The 11394-nt window shown below is 42.0% G+C and overlaps 1 pseudogene; it reads left to right on the forward strand.

Moving 5' to 3' along the window:
* Positions 1–10792: 10792 nt before the first annotated feature.
* LOC145398536 (5S ribosomal RNA) lies at positions 10793–10911 on the forward strand (annotated as a pseudogene).
* The last annotated feature ends 483 nt before the right edge of the window (positions 10912–11394 follow it).

Consider the following 11394-nt stretch of genomic DNA (forward strand, 5'->3'; position numbering starts at 1 on the left):
TTCATTGCTATCAGTAAAATTTCTTCAGCTGATGTATTTTCTGCCATCACTGGCCTCAGTACTAACAAGGCATATGGGCCTGATGGAGTCCCTCCTGTTGTCTTCAAGAACTGTGCTTCTGTGCTTACACCCTGCCCAGGTAAACTGTTTCGCCTTTGTCTTTCAACTTGTATCTTTCCTTCTTCTGGAAGTTTGCTCTCATTGAGCCAGTCCCAAAGAAGGGTGACCGTTCCCAACCCTCTAACTATCGTCCAATTCCTTTAACATCCTGTATCTCAAAAGTTTTTTTTTCTATTCTTAACAGAAAAATTTTAAAGCATCTTTCCTATCACAATCTTCATCTGATCGTCAGTATGGGTTCCGTCAGGGACGCTTGACTGCCAATCATCTCACCTGCCTTTCAGACTCCTGGTCATCCTCCTTTCGGGACTTTGGCGAAAGCTTTGCAATTGCACTTGACATCTCAAAGGCTTTCGATCGAGTCTGGCATAAATCTTTAATTTCCAAACTGCCCTCTTACAGTTTCTATCCTTCTATCTGTGCCTTCATCTCTAGCTTCTTTCTGGTCGTTCTGTAGCCGCTGTTGTAGACGGCCATCGTTCTTCTCCTAGATCTATTAACAGTGGTGTTCCTCAGGGCTCTGTCCTATCACCAACTCTCTTCCTTTTATTCATCAATGACCTTCTAAGCTGTACATCTAACCCTATCCACTCGTATGCTGATGATTCCACCTTTCACCTTTCTATTCGGTTCCCGCAACATCCATCCCAGCAGTTGCTTCAACAAACAAGGGATGAGACTATGGCTCTCGTAATGTCTGACCTGACTGGGGTAAAAATAAATCTGTTGTTTTTAATGCATCTAAGACTCAGTTTTACACCTATCAACCCAACAGAATCTTCCACAGGAGAACCCACTAAAATTTAATAATATCCAGCTCAATCCAGCATCATCCTTGAACATGCTTGGGGTTTCATTCACTCGGTATTTAACTTGGAAAGATCATATTACATCTTTGGTAAAATCTGCTTCCAAGAGATTAGGTGTGCTAAGCCAACTCCGTACCTTCTTTACCCCTGCACAGTTGTTGAGTTTATACATGGGATTTATTCACCCCTGTATGGAGTACAACTCTCATGTGTGGGGAGGCTTCCCACATACAGCTCTTCTTAACAGGATGGAGTCAGAGGCATTTCGTCTCATTAACTTTGCTCCTCTTACTGGCTCCGTTCAACCTCTGTCTCTTCTCCACACTGTTGCCTAATTCTCCCTTTTCTATTGCTACTTCCATGGTCAATGCTCCTCTGAACTATCTGCTTGCATCCCTCCACCTCGACGACGGGCATGTAGCAACCATTTAGCAATAAACTCTCATCCCTTTTCTGTCCAACTCTCTAATGCAAGAGTTAACCGTTACTCCCAATCCTTCATTTATGCAACAGATCAACTCTGGAACCGTCTCCCTCTGTCTGTATTTCCTACTTCCTATGATTTCCAGTCTTTCAAATGCAGTGTGTCCAGGCATCTCGAAATGAACAGATCTTGAATTTGGCTCTCTTTTGTATTGTTTTTGTTTTTTTCTTAAAAGGAATTGTTTTGCGGGCTCGTAGCTTTTGGTTTCTTCTTCCTCGCAAAAAAAGAAAAAATAACATCATCCAAGCCTTCATTATTGCATATAATATATGACAACATTGCCAGCGCTAAAAGAACTTTATTCTTTGACGATGTTAACCTCTTAAAGATCAACATCCTGCCTTCCTTAATAACATGTTGTGGAAAACAAAGTTATTAGAATTAAAACAAAAAAAGTATACCACAACTATTTGGATATGCAATAACGTCTGAGTTTTCCCATTTAAGATGAACAGGTTAGACAAAAGATGATTGCTTGAGGAGTAACAAAAAACCAAATGGAACAAAAACATTCGGAGGTCGAATGCTAATCGCCGGCCAAAATATGTTGGTTGAGGTACAAGCTACCTACAAACCAATTTGAAAATTCGCAAAACTCTAGGGAATTTACTCACCATATCTAAAAAAATTCAGTCCATTAAAGGCTCAGCTTTTATCACGCTGTTCTGTAGTGGTAACAGTGCATGACTTTACTATATATATATATATATATATATATATATATATATATATATATATATATATATATATATATATATATATATATATATATATATAAAGTGCATTCCAGAAGTTTTGAGACTTTTTTAGGAGAGATTTATTTATTTCAAAAAAGTACAAAACTCTAACCTCCTTCAAAATAGGACCTTCCAACTTCAATGCACTTGTTGTAGCGCTCCAGCCACTTCTTGAAGGCCCCCCTCATAGTCCTCCAAAGTGAAGGTGTCTAGGACCCTTGTCACAGCCTCCTTCATCTCCTCAACGTCTTCAAAACAGCTGCCCCTGAGGTTCTCCTTCAGCTTGGGGAATAACCAGAAGTCGCAGGGGGCAAGGTCTGGACTGTAGGGAGGGTGAGAGACAGTCTTGACGCCCATCTCTGTCAAGTAGTTGGTCACCAGGATGGAATTGTGGACTGGTGCATTGTCCTGGTGCAGGTGCCAACGACCCGATTTGAAGAGCTCTGGCCTGTTTCGACGAAATCTCTTCCTAAACTCCCTCAAAACCTCCACATAGTATTCTTTGTTGACCGTCTGGCCGGAGGGAACCCAGTGGATGTAGATGATGCCCTTGCTGTCGAAGAAGGGGATCATCATGAGCTTCCCAGTGGACTTGCTCTGCCTGGCCTTCTTGGGTCTGGGGGAGTCAAAATGCTTCCATTGGGAACTCTGTCTCTTGGTCTCTGAATCATAACAGTAGATCCAGCTTTTGTCACAGGTCACCAGAAACCCAAGAGCACTCTGATTCGAGGTAATGAGCTCAACCATGTCCCTGCTGTCACCACCACGTCTTTCCTTCTGTTCGTCACTGAGCACCGTGGTAACAAACTTTGCACAAATTTTGTGCATGTTCAGATCTTCATGAAGAATTTTGTGTACAGTTGCCACACCGACTTCAAACTATGTACTTATTGTCTGAATAGATACACGACGGTCCTCGTCCAGAACATTGCGAATTCTCTCAACCAACTCTGGCTTTCTGACGTCCCTCTCCCTCCCGCACCTCTCATCGTCTCTCACCTCCTCTCTGCCGTCCTGGAACCTCTTGTGCCAGCGAAAAACAGATGATCTGCTAATACAAGTTAATCTATAAGCAGTCTGGATCATTTCATAAGTTTCTGTAGCATTTTTGCCCAGTTTAACACAAAACTTTATTGTGTAGCGAGCGTCCAAATTTTCTTCACGTCCTGACTGCATTCTGCGAATTAGTCAGCTGTGACAAGCAGCATATAGTAGGGTGTGTTTAAAGTGCTGTAACAGCCGTCTCCTTCAACCTGGAAAAACAAAATTTGGCACGTTAGCCTATTAGATGCATAGTAATGAAATATTAAAGTGACAATAATCTAGGACAGCTAGAAGTGCCTCTCCCAAAAGAGTCTCAAAACTTCTGGAATGCACCTCGTGTGTGTGTGTATATATATATATATATATATATATATATATATATATATATATATATATATATATATATATATATATATATATATATATATATATATATATATATATATATATATATATATATATATATATATATATATATATATATATATATATATATATATATATATATATATATATATATATATATATATGGAGCCTCTGTGGTACAGTGGTAGAGTGTGCATTTTGTACACATGTGAGACAGGGTTCACGCCCCGCCAGGGTAATATACTTTGGGAGTGTTCACCCGGCCACGTACTGCGTTGGCAGACACAAGGGGTGCTGTGGTTGAACCAGTGTCGCTTACAATGAAGTATAATTGCAACCAGTCTGCTTGCGCGGGCCGATTACACTTGGTTCATAGACTACACACACATTCAAAGCCACTCCAACACTACAATTACACTTACAAGCACTTCTCACCCTACACACAATCTCTACCAGACAGCCTAAGCCACTTCGTAGTGATACAATGGCTGTGTCGTCCCGACTTCGGTCGGGATAGGCCGGTCCTGCAGTCGATACTCAAACGGCTGATGATTTATATATATATATATATATATATATATATATATATATATATATATATATATATATACTATATAAGAGCACTTTCTGTCTGTCTGTTCATGAACTACTCCTTCAATTTTAATTTTACCTGGCCTTAACCTACATATCTGGAATCCTTATGACCCAAGGAAGGTTTTAAAGGGGTCATACTTCAGATCTGCGTCATTTGAGACCTCCGGGTGAGTGATTGCCTTTTCGGCCCGAGCAACGCTGGGTACCCCTGCAGTCCAATTTTTAGCACAGAGAATCACATGACCTCCATTACGGACATAGGCTATGTGAGGTTGACCTCCGAGGTCATTTGAGGTCACCAGTCGGAGGTCATTTTAATTCACCGGTGATAATAAACAAGTACGCACAAATACTGTGGGTTTGCCTGTGAAAGCTGAAATAGAAGTTCCTGGACCTCTTATAATCCCCTCTTCAAAAGCATGAGAGGTACAGTCTCCAGCAAAAATAGGAGAGGTACAGTCTCCAGCAAAAATAGAGCGACCGGCTCGATCAGCAGGTTGGTAAATGTGGCACCGCCGCACCCCCAGTTCCATCCCTTCCCCTCCCTCGTTCCCATTCATTCGTCTACCCTCCACCCTCCCCGCATCCAAGAGTAGGGCCTACTCACATTGTTTCAACCACTCTTCCGTCATCCAGTTGTCTTGGGAAATAATGGTTTATTTTGATAACGAATAAAAACACATAAACACAATGATCTAATCCACAGTTGTTTATACACCACGATCTGAACGCAGAGTGATATAGTAATATATTTGTATGACAGTGAGGTCTGTAATCATACAATTTATCATTTTGATGTTTGTATCTGGTAAGTGTGTAACATTAAACAGTTGGACGCTATAAGTAGATGTTTGTAGTGATCGGTGGTGTGTGTGTGGGGGGGAGGGTAGCTGGCCGTCACACGTTGTGGTGGGGACATAGGGAGAAGGAGATGGGCCCTGGCAAGGTCAAGACCATACGAGTATATATAGGGGCCCGGGCATGGTCAAGACCCCGGGGTCGACGGCTCTGCCTGGGGTGGATAGTGTGTGTGTGTGTGTGTGTGTGTGTGTGTGTGTGTGTGTGTGTGTGTGTGTGTGTGTGTGTGTGTGTGTGTGTGTATGTTTTCCACAAATGCTCATAAACACGTCTTTATTATCACTATGAGGTGTGCATTACGATATTGTCCACTGCGCCATATAATAGTGATATTTACAGTATAGTTTAATGATATGGCAAATAAGCATTTAATGATCTGTACACAGTAAGACCATATTTTCTAAATGTTATTCAGTCAGATATGCAGTGCAATAGTGGATTTTAATACATTAGTTTGAACGTTGCCTTTAACTCTGAAGGGTAAGTCAGGCTAAAACACCAGCTCTCTGGTGAAGCATTCACTATTGTCACCATACCACATGTTATTGTAGGGCAACCAGATGACCCGCCGACATGTTGTAAAAATACCCCCGCTAATACCAATACACCAGTCCTGTATGAGACAGCCCTAGCATGTATTCAATATGGACGGTGGGTGTTAGTGCCGAAGTGGTGACATGTGGAGGTGTAGGAGGACTACTGGGCCTTGGGATAGGCTACTGCCCCCAAGATATAGGCCCTGAAGCCTTTGCCCAGAGTCGGACACATAAAAAAAAAAAAAAAAAAAAAAAAAAAAAAAAAAACTGGAACAGGGCGATGGCTAAGATGGTGCTGGGTGGTCCTACTCGGTGTTGACAGGGTTACCTTATCACTCCCCTAGTTACCCACAACATTTCATTATCATATAAATCCAATGTCTGACCCCATTGTTTCATATCGTTTTAAAATGCTTTCTAAAATATACCGGTAGTCAGTTAGTCTTACTTATTATATATCTGCGTAATCAAAACCGTTTGTCCATTTTAACATCCTTCTCTCTCTAAGGCAATTGACGTTTCGGCTGATGATAGTTAATGGGAAAAACCATGGCCACACAGAGAGGGAGGTAGTAACAGACATGGGACACAAGTTGAAGGGCAAATAATCATATAGTTAACCTGACCGCTACGTCTATTACGTTGTTATTAGCGACACTGACCAGCGTGAGCTGTAACCCGTCACATCTTTGTTGAAAACATTCTCGCTGAAAACGAGTAACTGGATTATTTTTCTATGGCACAATAACGTTCATTAGCGTAAGATGCAATTGAGACAAGTTTGTTTGGTTACTATGCAGATCATCCATTCGGCCGATTTAGTTACTGGTTGTCATTTCCGAAAAACGTCGTGTTATAAACTTGTGAATCTCAAATTACACCCAATTGCAGTAATAACTATATAAGGCAAGGTTATATTCCTGATATTGTTATCAGTTGGTGGCGGGTCTCTTGCTGGAGCGAGTGGTAATAAGTGGGTGAGGCAAGGGGTGGAGGGGGTTGGTTGTATGTAGCGCCAGATTAACCATGCTGTGGCTTGGTAGGCAATGCAGACTGTTGGCCTGCAACATATAGATCTCTTTCTTCCATTATTTCCAGTGAAATTTTGGCATGACCTATAATGGCCTTTTTTGATGACCTGATGGGTAATGGTCCTTATTTGGACGCCTAAAGAGTATATTTTTTCCACTCTGGAAGTCTGGATCGCCTGTGGCAGTCCGTGGCCTGGTAGACAGTTGCCTAACTTGCCTATACCTGGCAATCTGGCCCCGGTTCTATGGTGTGTGCGGGGTCAGCACACCACGCGGCTCACTCTACTGTTGGCTGTCTTGTGTGTGAAATTGACTTTGATACTTATGATAGCCCAGTGTCAGCAGCAATGAATGGCATCTAAATATTGACTGACCCCTAGTAATGCCAGCAACCACGTCATGGCCTCGGCTTAACCACCAGACAAGCTGTCATCCAGTTCCTGTTTTTTTTTTTTTTTTTGCGAGAAAGAAGGAGCTAAAGGCCACGAACCAGCAATAACTGTTCCTTCCAAGAGAAAAACAAAATACAAGAGAGAGCCAAATTCAAGATCCGATCATTTCGAGATGCCTGGACACACTCCGTTTAAAAGACTGGAAATCATAGGAAGCAGGAAATACAGACAGAGGGAGACATTTCCAGAGTTGACCTGTTGCATAAATGAAGGACTGGGAGTAACGGTTAACTCTTGCATTAGAGAGTTGGACAGAAAAGGAATGAGAGTTTGCTGCTAGAAGGGTGCGTAGCACCAGTCGTAGAGGTGGAGGGATGCATGCAGACAGTTCAGAGAAGCAGTGACCATTGAAGTAGCGATAGAAAAGAGATAAAGATGCAATAGTGCTGCGAAGAGACAGAGGTTGAACGGAGTCAGTAAGAGGAGGAGAGTTAATGAGATGAAAATCCTTTGACTCCACCCTATTGAGAAGAGCTGTATGTGGGGAACCTCCCCACACATGAGAGTTGTACTCCACACAGGGGCAGATAAAACTCGTGTATAGAGTCAACAATTGTGCAGGGGTAAAGAAGGAATGGATTCGGCTTAGCACACCTAATCTCTTGGAAGCAGATTTTACAAGAGATGTAATAAGATCTTTCCAAGACAAGTCCTGAGTAAATGAAACCCCAAGCATGTTCAAGGATGATGCAGGATTAAGCTGAATATTATTAAACATTATCAGATATGAATTAAGACATCAATAACCAAGATAATATTGATCATGTGTTTTACATATCAGCAACACTTTGCTATTATCACACATGGGGTATCAGTAGTAGCTAATGGTGATGACCTATAAGAGTTTGTAAAGTAACAGTGATTACGTCAAGTAAGGGAAGGAGTACACCGCCCACCCCTACAAACATCTACTTATAGCTTCCAACTGTTTAATGTTACACACTGACTAGATACAAACTTCAGAATGATAAATTGTATGATTAAAGACCTCACTGTCATACGAATATATTACTATATCACTGTGCGTTCAGATCGTGGTGTAAAAATAACTATACTGTGGATTAAATCACCGTGTTTTGTGTTTTTATTCGTTATCAAAATAAATCATTATTTCCCAAGGCAAATGGATGATGGAAGAGTGGTTGAGACAATGCCAGTAGGCCCTCCTCTTGGATGCGGGGACGGTGGAGGGTAGACGAATGAATGGGAACGAGGGGGGGGGAGGAGATGGAACTGGGGGTGCGGCGGTGCCACATTTACCAACCTGCTGGTCGAGCCGGTCGCTCTATTTTTGCTGGAGACTGTACAATTGTCAGCACAAAATCACTGCAAGCCTTCCCGTGTGATGTGGGTCGTTTTTTTCTGGGAACACTGTATGGAAACTAGTTGCCACATAGGCTTTTATACACTTTAAAGACGTGTTTGTAAGAATTAGCACTATACGAATTAATATCCCAGAATGCAAAATTCTTTATATTTGATTTGCATGAAACTGCAAAAGACGACAGAATATTGTGGAATGATGAAACCTCTGCTCTCCCTCCTCCGTACCCATCTCATGTCCCTCCCCACCCTTCCTCTTGCTTCACCCCCCCCCCCTTGCTCTCCTTCATTTCCACTCCTCTCTCTCCGCACCCTGTCTACCTTTTTTTTATTCACGGCGATAACCTACGTAATGAACCGCACTCTTCTCTGTTTCATGTCTATTCCTGCAACCTTTTTGCTCCTCTTCATTCGTGAGATCCTTGCCATGCCACAGTCTTTTTCTCCCACTGTCTACTCCAAACATGATGAAGGAATTCGAAATATTATTGGTTCTGATACTGCTTCATGATTCAGTGAACAATCTGAGGAGAATGGATGGGAACATTTTCCCTGGAAAGAGAGAGAAACAACTAGGAGGAATGGGCATGAATGTTTGTTTAATTCCGACTACTGAAATAATAGCCACCGACTGCCAGGCTCACTCAAAAAATAAAAATAAAAAGATAAGTAAAACATCAAAAGAACGAGACAAACGTTTCTGTGTCTAGCGGCTGTTGTTAGTGACAAGGGGTGGAGAAAAGAATGACAAGTGGAATAAATGGAGTGGGAGGGAGAGGGGGAGGGGGAGAATGGGACACGAACAGGATTGAATATTGGTAATTGGCCTCGGATACAATTAGTCTTATTAAAGTGTTCCGATTAATTGAGAACAGGACGGGCTGGGTTTAGCTAACAGTCAAGAGAATTGCGATGCACCAGTCGGGTTAGTGCCGTGGATAAATGAATAAAGGTAGAGAGGGCGGGGAGAGGAGAAAGTGGAGAGACATGAATGTGGGTGGGGGGGGGGGTTATCAGGAGGAGTAAGGGGGAGAGAGGGGAAGGGAGCTTAGACACGGTTATAATGAGCAATACCAGAGTATTACGGTCATACGTCGTTCCATAACATTCTTCTGTCAGCTCTTGCACTTTTTTTATATAATAATTAAACACGGTATACTGAATATTGTACTCTAGGCGGTCTCTAGTACCACTTCTCAAGAACGTCATTAAAAAGTGTATAAAAGCCTATGTGGCAACCACTTCCCTTACACTGTTGCCAGACAAAAGGACTCACATCACAAGAGTAGACTTGTAGCGAACCTATGTTGACGACTGTACATGGCTTTTCTGGGGTAGAAAGAAAGATTCAACTAGAACAAATAGGATTGGAGTGTTCGTCTTTTTGGTCGCATGACCCAAGGAAGGTTTTAAGACCAAAAAGACCGATGGTTTCAGGGAGGGGGGCAGAATAGTACGAATCAGATGAATAAGAAGAGAGAGAGAGAGAGAGAGAGAGAGAGAGAGAGAGAGAGATGGGAAGAGACAAGAGGAGGAAGATGAAGAAGGAGGGTGAAAGGATATATATATATATATATATATATATATATATATATATATATATACCCACTAATATTTAATAATATTCAGCTTAATCCTGCATCATCCTCGAACATGCTTCGGGTTTCATTTGCTCGGGACTTATCTTGCAAAGATCATATTACATCTATTGTAAAATCTGCTTCCAAGAGATTGGGTGAGCTAAGCCGACTCCGCTCTTTCTTTACCCCTGCACAATTGTTGACTCTATACAGGGGTTTTATCCACCCCTGTGTGGAGTACAACTCTCATGTGTGGGGAGGCTCCCCACATACAGCTCTTCTCAATGGGGTGGAGTCAAAGGCTTTTCGTCTCATTAACTCTCCTCCTTTTACTGACTCCCTTCAACCTCTGTCTCTTTGCCGCACTGTTGCATCTTTATCTCTTTTCTGTCGCTACTTTAATGGTCACTGCTCCTCTGAACTGTCTGCTTGCATTCCTCCACCTCTACGAAGGGCGCGGAGCACCCGTCTGGCAGCAAACTCTCATCCCTTTTCTGTCCAACTCTTTAATGCAAGAGTTAACTGTTACTCCCAGTCTTTCATTTATGCAACAGGTCAGCTCTGGAACTGTCTCCCTCTGTCTGTATTTCCTGCTGCCTATGATCTGCAGTCTTTCAAACGCAGTGTGTCCAGGCATCTCAAAATGATCGGATCTTGAATTTGGCTCTCTATTGTATTTTGTTTTTCTCTTTGAGGGAACTGTTACTGTGGGCTCATGGCCTTTGGTTCCTTATTCCTCGCAATATATATATATATATATATATATATATATATATATATATATATATATATAAATATATATATATCTATATATATATATATATATATATATATATATATATATATATATATATATATATATATATGTATCCCACGTTAAGTACACCGCTTCCCGTCCGATCAGCGAAGTTAAGCAACGTTGGGTCTGGTTAGTACTTGGATGGGTGACTGCCTGGGAACACCAAATACTGTTGGCATCCCTACGTGTCAAGTGGGGTTGGTGGAGGATTAATGCACCTCTCCGTAAAACAATTAACTCTAAGCCCTTTTCCACCCCGTTTGGGATACATGGCATCTGGCAATGAATGAATGAATATATATATATATATATATATATATATATATATATATATATATATATATATATATATATATCTTGCCAGACGCCTCAATCCTGTTCGGAGTGGCCACAAACAAATCGCCTCCACGTCTCCCTGTCCCCCGCCATTTCACTGCTCTGCTCCCAACTCACACTCCCCTCTCTCATATACCTCTCCACCCCATCCCTCCATCTCATCCTTGGCCTCCCCCTCCCTCTTCCCCCCTTCACCTCACTCACATACACTCTCTTCGTCAGTCTTTCACCCTCCATCCTCTCCACATGGCCAAACCAGCTCAGTGTGTTCCTCATAACGCTTCCTATCACATCCACATCCACACCACTACGCTCCTTTATATCC

The sequence above is a fragment of the Coenobita brevimanus genome, chromosome 45 (genome assembly GCF_032717465.1).
Source record: "Coenobita brevimanus isolate Jiangsu-jjx chromosome 45, ASM3271746v2, whole genome shotgun sequence".
Lineage (NCBI taxonomy): Eukaryota > Metazoa > Arthropoda > Malacostraca > Decapoda > Coenobitidae > Coenobita > Coenobita brevimanus.